Source organism: Bidens hawaiensis, unplaced genomic scaffold (genome assembly GCF_021521415.1).
Source record: "Bidens hawaiensis isolate Kalapana, Puna unplaced genomic scaffold, B.hawaiensis_p1.1 tig00051011_1, whole genome shotgun sequence".
In the NCBI taxonomy this organism is placed as follows: Eukaryota; Viridiplantae; Streptophyta; class Magnoliopsida; order Asterales; family Asteraceae; genus Bidens; species Bidens hawaiensis.
In genome coordinates this window covers 49,017-61,270 of record NW_027499154.1, presented here as the reverse complement: position 1 = coordinate 61,270, position 12,254 = coordinate 49,017, and positions in this window count along the sequence as shown.

The following is a 12,254-nucleotide window of genomic DNA, read 5'->3' as shown; positions in this document are numbered from 1 at the left end:
CTGGAGGTCGAGTGGGTGTAATTTTGGCTAACACATTACCATGGTCTGGATGACCTGGTGGCAAGGCACTTGATAAACAGTCAGCTTCGGTGTCGAACACTTAGTAATACTTGTTGTATAGGCTAGCTACCTATCGATATATAATTGATTTAACACTATCTGGTAACGCAAAACGCTGAACGCAAAACGCTGAACGCAAAACGCTAAAAGCTTTATTTTATATAAACTCGTGAACTCACCAACCTTGTGTTGACACTTTTAGTATGTTATTCTCAGATAGCCGAGGCGGGCGCGCGGTATAGGATCATGCATGGTTTTTAAACATTTTGATTTGCAAACATGTTTTTAACTATTATTACTTGGGTTTTTAAGTCTCCTGCGTGACGCAACTTTTGTCTTTTGGTTTTTACGCTTCCACACTTAATTTCATTTAAACGTTTTTATGGTTTGATTATAACTAATGATTCCGATCCTGTTAGTTCACACCCTCTGACGGTAAAACTCCGTTAGTGGATTTTGAGGGTGTGACAGATTGGTATCAGAGCCATTGGTTATAGCGAACTAGAAGCTGCATGCATACTAGACTATAACCGCGACGACCCATTAGTTATAATGATACGCACTGCATATGTTTGTGTAGTCTTTGTTCTCTTATCTCTTACCTCTTTCACTCATACGCGCGCATACACGGCTTACCTGTAGGGATGTCGACTCCACCACCATCATCATCCGATCCGATGACTCATGCGCATGGGAAGGAACCGCAGTTACCTACCTCATCGCCACCCCGTGTAGTCCCGGAACTCGAAGCTCCTGCACCGAAGAGGTATCGCTTATCCGGAGGCATGTACGAAAACGAATTTAGTTGGGATTGGTACCCTAATATGATTAGGCGTATGGTCTATCGCGAACAAGTTCCCCCGCTACCTCACCCGAGCCATCCTGCTTACCCCAACACCCTACCACCTATAACCGAACCTGTAGAGCGTGTGTGCTCGCAGCTGTTGTTTCTTGTTTGGAGCTTGATGCTGGTTACATGCGCTATACGAGAGCGAACGTATCCAGACTGTTAAAAGATGGAACCGAAACTAAAGAGGAAATTTCCCGCATGACAGCGGCAATGAAGGAAATGCAAGAGGCTAATGATCAACATATGAAGATTATGAGAAAGATGCAAGCCGAGATGATAGACTTGCAAGAGCAACTCCAAGTAGCAAGGACCCGAACCGAGATAGCCTTAGAGCGCTGCGATGTCTTACAAATGCAAATTGCTCAGAACGCAGCCGAGCCTGAGGCAGAACCTGAGGCAGAGCCTGAAGAGGAACCCGAAGAAGATCCCGAAGAGGAGCCTGAGGAGGATCCCGAGGAAGATCCCGAGGAGGAACCCGAAGAAGAACCGGAGGAAGAACCGGCTGAGGAGGAGGCACACTCATAGGTGTCCTCAGACGATGACATCTAAGGATGATAACACCTAGATGGAGGGGTTGTCTCCATCCAAACTATTATTTTCTATGATTTTAAGGATTGGTTTTAAATACTTTGTAGCGAATACAATGGTTTTAATCATGAATTATTATTTGGATTAATATGTGTTTGTGATGTGATGTTTGTTTCTTATTTCTTTCTTACCTATCTTTTATTACATGTATGGTGTGTTTCATATGAAAGAAAAATTCATGTTTAACATTTTATGCTGTGATTCTAGGAAATGGCAGGAAGAAACGCTGGACACGGACGTGGTAACATCAACTTGACTGCAGCAGAACTCCAAACTCTGCTGAACGACCACGCGGCGGCCGCTCTAGCCGCACATGTTCAGAACCAAGCTGGAGGTCCAATTGGAACGTGTACCTTCAAGAATTACCTTGACTGCAAGCCCAGTACGTTTAAGGGCACTGAGAGAGCTATAGGCTTCTTGCGTTGGGCTGAGAAGGACGAATCGGCATTTGAGATGTGTAAGTGTCCCCCTACCAGTAGGGTCAAATTTGCTGCTGGAACACTTGAAGATTCTGCCCTCACTTGGTGGAATTCAAACGTGCAGATCCTTGGATTGGAACTGGCTAACGCTATGAACTGGGAGGAGTTCAAGAACATGATGCGATAAGAGTACTGTCCTAGGGAGGAGATTGCAAAGTTGGAATCATAGTTTTGGTCATTGAAGATGGTGGGTTCAGAAATCGAAGCCTACACTACCCGTTCTCACGAGTTAGCTGTGATGTGTCCACGGATGGTAGACCCGCCGAGTAAGAGGATTGAAATGTATATTGATGGGTTAGCACCGCAAATTCAGGGCATGGTGACGTCTTCCAGACCAGCCACGATTCAACAAGCGATCCGGTTAGCTCACAAACTGACGAATCAAGCAGTGACCCAAGGTGCGCTACCACCTAGGGGTTCAAACACTAAAGCCCGTGACAACCCGATTACTGACAACAGCAACAACAACCCGAGCAATGGAAAGAGAAAGTTTGACAACACCAGATCCTCATCCTCGACCCCCCCCCCCCCACAGCAACAACACTACCGTAAGCCCGAACTCACTCGGGGCTTCAAAAATCAGGGTCACAACAACAATAACAACGGTAGCGGGCAGGGTTCGAGCGGCTATGCTGGGAAGTACCCGAAGTGCAACGGGTGTAACTATCATCATGCTGGCCCGTGTGACCGTGTCAAGTGTCTAAGATGCGGAAAGATGGGTCACCAGGCAAAGGAATGTAGAGGAGACCTTGCGGCAAAGGGTGCTCCTAAACCACCTATGACGACAAAGGGATGTTTCGAATGTGGGCAGGAAGGTCATTTCAGGAAAGATTGTCCCAAGCTGAAACAGAACGACAACAATGGAGGTAATGGAAGTGGCAGTGGTGGTGGAAACAATAGTAAAGGAAGAGCTTTTGTTATTGGGTCGGGTCAAGCCCGCAATGATCCGTACGTGGTGACTGGTAAGTTCCCTGTGAACGATTGTTTTGCTTCTGTATTGTTTGACACTGAAGCTGATAGGAGTTTTGTGTCGAAAGCCTTTAGTCAACTCTTAGACTTAACTCCAACCCCGTTAGATGCTAAGTTTCCAGTAGAATTAGCCGACGGAAAGTCTGTAGAAACGACTCATGTACTTGCGGGATGTAAATTAAAACTGTCAGGTCATGTTTTTGATATCGACCTTATTCCTTTTACGCTTGGAAGTTTCGATGTCGTTGTCGGCATGGACTGGTTATCCGAGAACCGAGCGGAGATTATATGTCACGACAAGATAGTACACATTACTACCCCTTCCGGCGAGATCATTTCGATCCGGCGCGAGAGGAGCGGCATGACCACCAGCGTTATCACCCTCATGAAGGCGCAGAAGTATCTACGAAAGGGTCATCCGGCAATTTTGGCGCAGATTGTTGAGAAACCCGCGGAGGAGAAGCGAATTGAAGAGATACCGATTGTGCGAGATTTTCTGGAAGTTTTCCCGGAGGATTTGCCTGGACTCCCTCCTATTCGATAAGTCGAGTTTCAAATCGAGTTGACCCCCGGTGCAGCGCCCATAGCCCGAGCCCCGTATCGGCTCGCACCGGCGGAGCTTCAGGAGTTGTCCACTCAGTTGCAAGATTTGTTGGATAAAGGTTTTATCCGACCTAGCTCATCGCCATGGGGAGCCCCCGTCTTATTTGTCCGAAAGAAGGACGGGACTTTCCGCATGTGTATCGACTACCGGGAATTGAACAAGGTGACGGTCAAGAACCGTTATCCTTTACCCCGAATTGATGATCTGTTTGACCAGCTCCAAGGATCGAGTTACTACTCGAAGATCGATCTGCGATCTGGTTACCATCAATTAAGAGTGCGCGAAGAAGATATCTCAAAGACGGCTTTCATAACACGGTATGGTCACTTGGAGTTTTCGGTTATGCCTTTTGGCTTAACTAACGCACCAGCCGTATTTATGGATCTCATGAATCGAGTATGCAGGGCGTACCTCGACAAGTTTGTGATTGTGTTCATTGATGATATTCTCGTTTACTCCAAGGACAAGGCTGACCACGAGGAACACATAAGGGTAATTCTGGAATTATTGAAGAAGGAACAACTGTACGCAAAACTCTCGAAATGCGAGTTTTGGCTTCGCGAGGTTCACTTTTTAGGACATGTGATCAACGAGAATGGTATCCATGTCGATCCCGGTAAGGTAGAGGCCATCAAAAACTGGGAAGCGCCTAAGACTCCGACTGAGGTGCGGCAATTCCTAGGGCTGGCCGGCTACTACCGGCGTTTCATCGAAGGATTTTCAAAGATTGCCCAACCCCTCATCGCTTTGACTCACAAGGGTACTAAATACAATTGGGGAGACGTGCAAGAATCCGCTTTTCAACTGTTGAAAACCAAACTCTGTAGCGCCCCTATTCTAGCCCTCCCCGAGGGAACGGAGAATTTTGAGGTACACTGTGACGCATCGATACAAGGTCTCGGTTGTGTGCTGATGCAACTCGAGAAGGTTATAGCTTATGCCTCTCGACAACTACGGATCCACGAGAAGAACTACACGACCCATGATTTGGAACTCGGAGCTGTGGTGTTTGCCCTTAAGATATGGAGGCATTACTTGTACGGTACCAAGTTTACCATTTACACCGACCACAAGAGTCTCCAACATATCTACGATCAGAAGGAGCTGAACATGCGACAGCGTCGTTGGGTCGAGCTGGTTAAGGATTATGATTGTGCCATCAAGTACCACCCTGGCAAGGCCAATGTAGTGGCCGACGCTCTCAGCAGGAAAGAAACCGATAAACCCAGGCGAGTGCGAGCATTGCAACTCACGATTCGTGCCAACTTACCCGATCAAACTCGCGAGGCGCAACTCGAAGCTTTGAAAGATGATAATCTTCCATCAGAACTCATGCGGGGCATGAACAAACAACTTGAAACCAAATCGGACGGGGTCCGATATTTTGAGAACCGAATTTGGGTTCCACGATACGGAGAGTTGAGAACTCTAGTGATGGACGAAGCTCACAAGTCCCGATATTCTATCCACCCTGGCTCAGATAAAATGTACCATCACTTAAAGGCACTTTACTGGTGGCCGAACATGAAAGCCGACATTGCCACCTACGTGAGCAAATGCTTGACTTGTGCCAGAGTCAAAATAGAATACCAGAAATCATCTGGCCTGCTACAGCAACCGGAACTTCCAATGTGGAAATGGGAACACATTTCAATGGATTTTATCATGGGATTACCTAAAACACCGACGGGATGCGATACCATCTGGGTGATCGTTGACCGGTTGACTAAGTCGGCAAACTTCTTAGCGATTAAGGAATCGGACAAAATGGAAAGACTGACTCGCGTCTACATGAAAGAAGTGGTGTCTAGACACGGAGTGCCTGTCTCAATCATTTCTGATCGAGATTCCCGTTTCACTTCGCACTTTTGGAAGTCACTGCAAAGCGCACTAGGCACCCGTCTTGATATGAGCACAGCATACCATCCTCAGACGGATGGGAAAGTGAACGAACTATTCAGACCTTAGAGGACATGTTGCGTGCATGCGTGTTGGATTTCGGAAAAAGTTGGGAACCTCACCTACCTTTGGTAGAGTTTTCGTATAATAACAGCTACCACGCAAGCATTAAAGCAGCGCCGTTTGAAGCATTGTACGGACGGAAGTGTCGATCACCTCTCTGCTGGGCAGAAGTGGGTGACAGCCAAATCACTGGTCCAGAACTGGTACTCGAAACTTCGGAAAAGATTGTTCAAATCCGAAACCGCATGGCAGCAGCACGAGATCGCCAAAAGAGTTACGCCGACAAGCGCCGAAAACCTCTCGGATTTCAAGTGAATGACCAAGTGTTACTCAAAGTCTCACCTTGGAAAGGTGTGGTTCGCTTTGGGAAGCGAAACAAACTCAACCCACGATACGTTGGCCCTTATCGAATAACTGAGCGCATTGGTCCGGTGGCGTACCGACTGGACCTACCAACGGAACTCAGTGGCGTACACAATGTATTCCACGTATCCAATTTGAAGAAATGCCTATCTGATGAAACCCAAGTAGTCCCTTTGGATGAACTGCAAGTTGATGAACAATTACGCTTCATTGAAGAACCAGTCGAAGTTTTGGATTGGGAAACCAAAACTCTCAAGCACAGCAAAATTCCAATCGTTAAGGTTCGTTGGAACTAGAGACGTGGACCGGAGTTCACGTGGGAACGCGAGGATCAAATGATGAAAAAGTATCCTCACCTTTTTGAAGGGCTGACCAAACACAGAAAACCGCGAAACCCGACAAACCGTCAGAAATCACCGGAGGTATGAATTAAATTTCGGGACGAATTTCTTTCTACTAGGGGATGATATGACAAACTAAAAATTTCTCTTACTTTTTCAGACACTCATCACGACTTGACTCAAATTTTCGGGACGAAAATTCTTTAACATGGGAATGATGTGACAATCGTCAATTTCAGGTTAACTCCGTTAATTCAAACATAAAGATCATTGAATCTATAACGCACACCGCATTACATTTAAACTAGGGTTTAAATGACGCTTGACACTTACTACATGTGTAGTCTTTCGGGAATTGCACCGAAACGCAAACGAGTTGACGCAAACAATTGGTGAATAAACGAAAAACGTCAAAACAATAATTATGTGATAATTATGTGTTAGACTTATGTGTTATGTGATAACATTGTTATAAACGTTAACTCAATGTGCTAGAACTAGTTAATTAAGCTAGAAAAGTAACATTTGAAAAGTGGAGGGACCTAGATGTAAAATAATTATTATTAATAATATTATAAAACCCTAACTCTCATCTCTCTTTCCCTCATAAAACCCGACGGCAGCCTCTAACCCCCCCCCCCTTGCGATCGGCCTTCACACACACACATACAATCAATTTTTCAAGCTTTGGATTGAAGATTAAGGTGCTAGGAAGGTATAAACAACTATCCTATGCATCCTCTATGCTTAATTTCGATTTTTAATGGGTTTAATTATAAACCGTAGGTCCGATTTTTATATGTGATTGTGTTCATGTGTCTTGTTTTGATTGAAAGATGTATTGATTGTTGAATTGATAGCTAGTATTGGTGTTATTGTATGTTAATCGTTTGTTTCTTAATTTTGAGTTCAAGTAAAACCCTAATCATGGATGTAATGTGTAATTGATGTGCATGGATAGTGGTTATGGTGTCTAGAGTGTTATATGAACGGATTATGGTCTATAGATGATTAATATGTTGAATTTTGTTGCAAACAGTTTCTGGACAGATTGTGTTGTTGATGTTCAATTGACTGTATCTGGGTGTAAATATGAAAATTGGTTGAGAATATTGATACTACAGTAAACTAGGTTGAGTCTAGTTTCTAAAGAATATAAATTTGCAATTTTTGGACGTGTAAAAGTTAAGCTTTATGATTTTACAAAAACGTTGTGCAAAGCTGAGTTGTTAGACCTGCTGTTAGGTTGTTTTGTAAATATTATATCTCATGAACTACGAGACCAATTGGGTTGGTTCCACTTCTGGAAGTTGACTTGTTGAGTTAGGAACCTAACCCAAGTGGTCTTGCATTTATTGGATTTTTCATTTAACAGGAATTTCAAATAACATTCTGTTGCACATAAATTTGACTGTTATGAGTTTGCTGTGGTAAATTGATCATTGTGAAAAATATATACGGAATAAAAAAAACAACAAAATATGTTCTGGAAACCTAACACATACATGCTTTTTTGATGATTTTTGGTAAATTAATTGAGATGCTATGATCGGTGGAATAGACTAGTTTTTCAAGTAGAATTCTGTCGATAAGAAAACTAGTTGCTGAATTTTGTAAAAGTTGCATGAAACATGGTAGTTGCTAATTGATTGTCGTGTTTTGACCAAATTGCCCTTGCGGGGAATAATTGCTAGTTAATTGTTATAATTTGACCAAATTGCCCCTGCGGGGAATAGTTGCTAGTGATGTACATTATTAATACATGACACGTAAATAATTGTTCACACATGTATCGTATCACAAATGTACTTGTTAAGTCACACACGATTCACAAACAAACACGAAACGTATCTTGTGCTTAGGAATTATGTGCCGGGTCTAGAGACTCGATATTAGTCCGATACTTAGAAAATCTCCTTGTTGTTTTAGAACGCTAGAGAGAGTTTTTCTGTGACGCGCATCACTTGGTGATTTATTTTGGGAATTCTTCACAAACAGTGAGTTTCACTTACCCCTTTAAACTGTTTTAAACGCTTTTCACTTAGGGGAGATAACATACTCCGAAAACGCATTTAAGATTTTGTTATTAGATTATATATCACTTGTAAAGGCTAAGTGGCAAACGAAACAATTAAGTCCTTCATAACATCGAACCGTTTAATATTGGATAATAGCGAGTCACTATTGAGTAGTACTAGTGGGTTTGACTAATCCCACCCAATGCTAAACTCGACTGGAGGTCGAGTGGGTGTAATTTTGGCTAACACATTACCATGGTCTGGATGACCTGGTGGCAAGGCACTTGATAAACAGTCAGCTTCGGTGTTGAACACTTAGTAATACTTGTTGTATAGGCTAGCTACCTATCGATATATAATTGATTTAACACTATCTGGTAACGCAAAACGCTGAACGCAAAACGCTTTGTGTCACACCCCGACTAGGTAGTTGCGGAAGCGTAATACGGGAATGTAACAGATAACACTGGTATCAACCACATTGTTTATAAAGAAATTCAACAGCTAAATTACATCATATTACATTGGTAGGTACTATGTTTACAAACTAGGTGAAAAACACATAACCGGTTTACGAGCTTCTTATTCAGTATTATATCAGCGTCTATTCACAGCTATTCAACTTTCCTTCTAACACCAAGCATGTAAGCAAATCATTCCACTTTTGCTTTACCTGAAAAGCATGTTGAAACGGGTCAACTACGTCTAGTTGGTGAGTTTCAAGTTTCACGAGTGTCAATGAAATCAGTACACGAGTTCGTAAAGTTTACAGTATGTATGTATATATGTATGTGTATGATGTATTATACTAAGCCACAAGTGAAACCGAAACGAGCTAAAACACATGGCCTCCACTGCCCATGCACTCCCGTTGGCATTTAACAGCTACCTTGCCCCAGGTATGTACTATGTCTAACACCACATAGCAGTATGTAAAAATATAATGACAATGTGCAACTGGGTTTACATATGTTCCGGCATACCCCTCCGGCTCTGTCAGTTGGGTTTGTCAAACCGATAGTACTATCCACACGTCACCGGCACGAAGTTAATTACTTGTGTTTGTGGGGACTTGTCAAGTGTTAGTACTTAGATAATCCACATCATCACACGTTTTCAAGTATATCAGTATATGTAAACATGCTTTTCACCCCAAAAGTTCGTAAAACAGTTTAGAAAGTGGGGGTCGTGAAACTCACCTTATCGTAGTTCGCACGGAAATTACGTATCAATAAGTCAGATGCCTCGTTTATAGCCTGATTCCTATAAACGGTATCGTATTGTTATTACTAGTACAGTGTTCAAGCTAAGTCGGGCTGTATAGATAATCTGGGTATAGCTGTTAGGCCCAGAACATGACCATAGTCTTAGATTGTGACGTTGTATACTATGAAATGTAAAACTGGATTTGGCTCAGTTTCACCGTTTCCCGAGCCTAGCCTAGTTGATCGTTTATACGTTTCGGGATTAGGTAAGATCACATAAAACTTAAGTAAATATATTGATTGATAAAATGATTTGATTTATGAAAGAATTTTAAGGTTTCGGTGTCCGGTTTGATCGCAGGGTTCGTTTCCGTTTTCACACAGGTTTGATTATACAAAACGCGCACAATCCACCCAATTTGTTCGGAATTTTCGTAAAAAGTTCGTTTTTATCAATATCATTCAAAAATATGATATTTGACCACTTTTGACATTTTGAAATACCAGTCAGTCCGTTAAACACAAAACTGCCGGTTTCGTTAAAACAATTATAATTTAAATCTTTGATTAATCATAACTAAATATGTACTTATATATAAATTATGTAAATTTTTGTAAAAATACATTAAGACATGGAGAATTTTATAAAAATATTTTCAGAAATTTTATGATTAATTATTTATTTATAAAAATTCATTTAATAGGTTATAATCGTGTAATAAATGGCCCGTTTATATCAAAAGACCTCCGAAAAATCCGATAATTTTTACCAATGACCTCAATGTTATTACATAGCCCCTAAAAAATTTCCAGAACCTAACTCTTTTGACAAAATGCCTTTTTGTGCGTTTTTTGGCTGTTAAAATTCGGTTAAACCATGATTACACAAACCATACTTAGGCATTTCCAATGATTCCCAAACTTTACCAGTGATCTTACCATCACATATTAAACTCCAAAACCATGTTTCATAATTTTTCAATATGTTTAGCTATTTTTCCCAAATAAACGCTCATAAACGGAAATAAATTCACCAAATATTCTCCGTTTATCGAAAAATTACAAAATTTGAACAGAGACTCATTTATATGATCCCTAATGTCCCTGCAAGTTTTCACAAGCTAAAAATAAGCACGTCACAACCTAATACTAAACAGCCCCTAAACGAGTGTTACGGGTTTACCTTGTCGGCTTTCGATGAGTTTTGCTTGCTTAAACGACTCTCCGGGTCTCGGGTTGCAAACTCAGTATATCTACATATCATATAACATCAAACCAAGCATAAATCATCCATGTAACAGCCTTGATAATTAGGGTTTCGGTTTTGGGTTCAAATCGAACTTTCTAACCGTAAAAACGTTGTATTCATGTTCTAATCCGCGTTTTTGACCAAAAAAGTATATGTTCCTGGTTTGTAAACATGTTTAACATCAAAACATGGTTTTATTTGATTTTTAGGGTTTTTGGATGGTTAAACATGTTTAAAACTAATCAAGGATTAATTTTTCATGGTTAAACTATGTTAATCATGGTTAAAACTCAAAGAAAATCACTAATTACCTTAGGTTTTTTATGTAACTTTTGAAAGTTTCTGGAGTTCTACCTTGCAGCTGGTTGGACTTTAAACTTTTATGAGTTATAATGAATAAATAAGCTTAAGGAGTAAGTTATATAAAAAATATGTGAAGTAGGGTGGGCTGGCGATCGGAATCAAGGAACAGCCCATAATGGGCTGTTTTGGGCCATTAATCTGATTATACAAGCCCAAACATGAAAAGCCCACTTCAAATTTAGTTCGGGTTCGGTTTTTCGCAAGAAAATTAATTCGGGTGTGAGAAATAGCGCAAAAACGAGTGTTTTTCAGCTTATTTTTGTAAAATAAGAAAAACGTACTGACTCGTTGTAAAATTCCAAAATATTTTCACGGATTGGTTAGAACATGTCATATAAGTGTTTTATAAATCTTTTTCGGCTTAACGGATGCTACAATGCTTGTTTTGATATTAACGATTGCGTTTAAGCTTATAGCGTATCGATAAACGAAACCTTTTTCGTTTAAAGAGTTTTAAACGTACTGGGGCCTAAATATCAATATGCTAGCCTCTATAACATATATATAACTCGTATATGACCCCTCAGTATGTATAGGGTCATAATTAGTATCGTTCGGTTACTCGTTTAAGCACTACGAATTAACCAATTTATCGTTTACTTGTTACGTAATAATATAGTGTACCTCGTTTTGTCGCGAATGTCACACTTTGTTTTATATAAACTCATGAACTCACCAACCTTGTGTTGACACTTTTAGTATGTTATTCTCAGGTAGCCGAGGCGGGCGCGCGGTATAGGATCATGCATGCCAAAAATGTGAAGTAAAGTGACTGTCTCGATCGGAAATAATCGAAAGAGGTACTCCGTGTCGAGATACTATTTCATCAATGTAAATTTGAGCGAGTTTTTCGGTGGTTTAGTTGTTACGGATGGGAATAAAGTGTGCGGATTTGGTTAACCGGTCCACAATTACCCAAATTGCGTTGTGTCCTCGAGAGGTTTTAGGAAAGTGTGTCACAAAGTCCATGGTAATTTGTTCCCATTTCCATTGTGGGATTTCGGGTTGTTGCAACATTCCAGAAGGTTTTTGATATTCCGCCTTTACCCTTGCACATGTTGCACATTTACTTACATACACGGCTATATCCTTTTTCATACCAGGCCACCAGTAAAATTCTTTAACATCCTTATACATCTTATCAGCATCAGGATGAATAGAATATTTGGATTTGTGTGCTTCATCAAGTATCAGCTTTCGGAG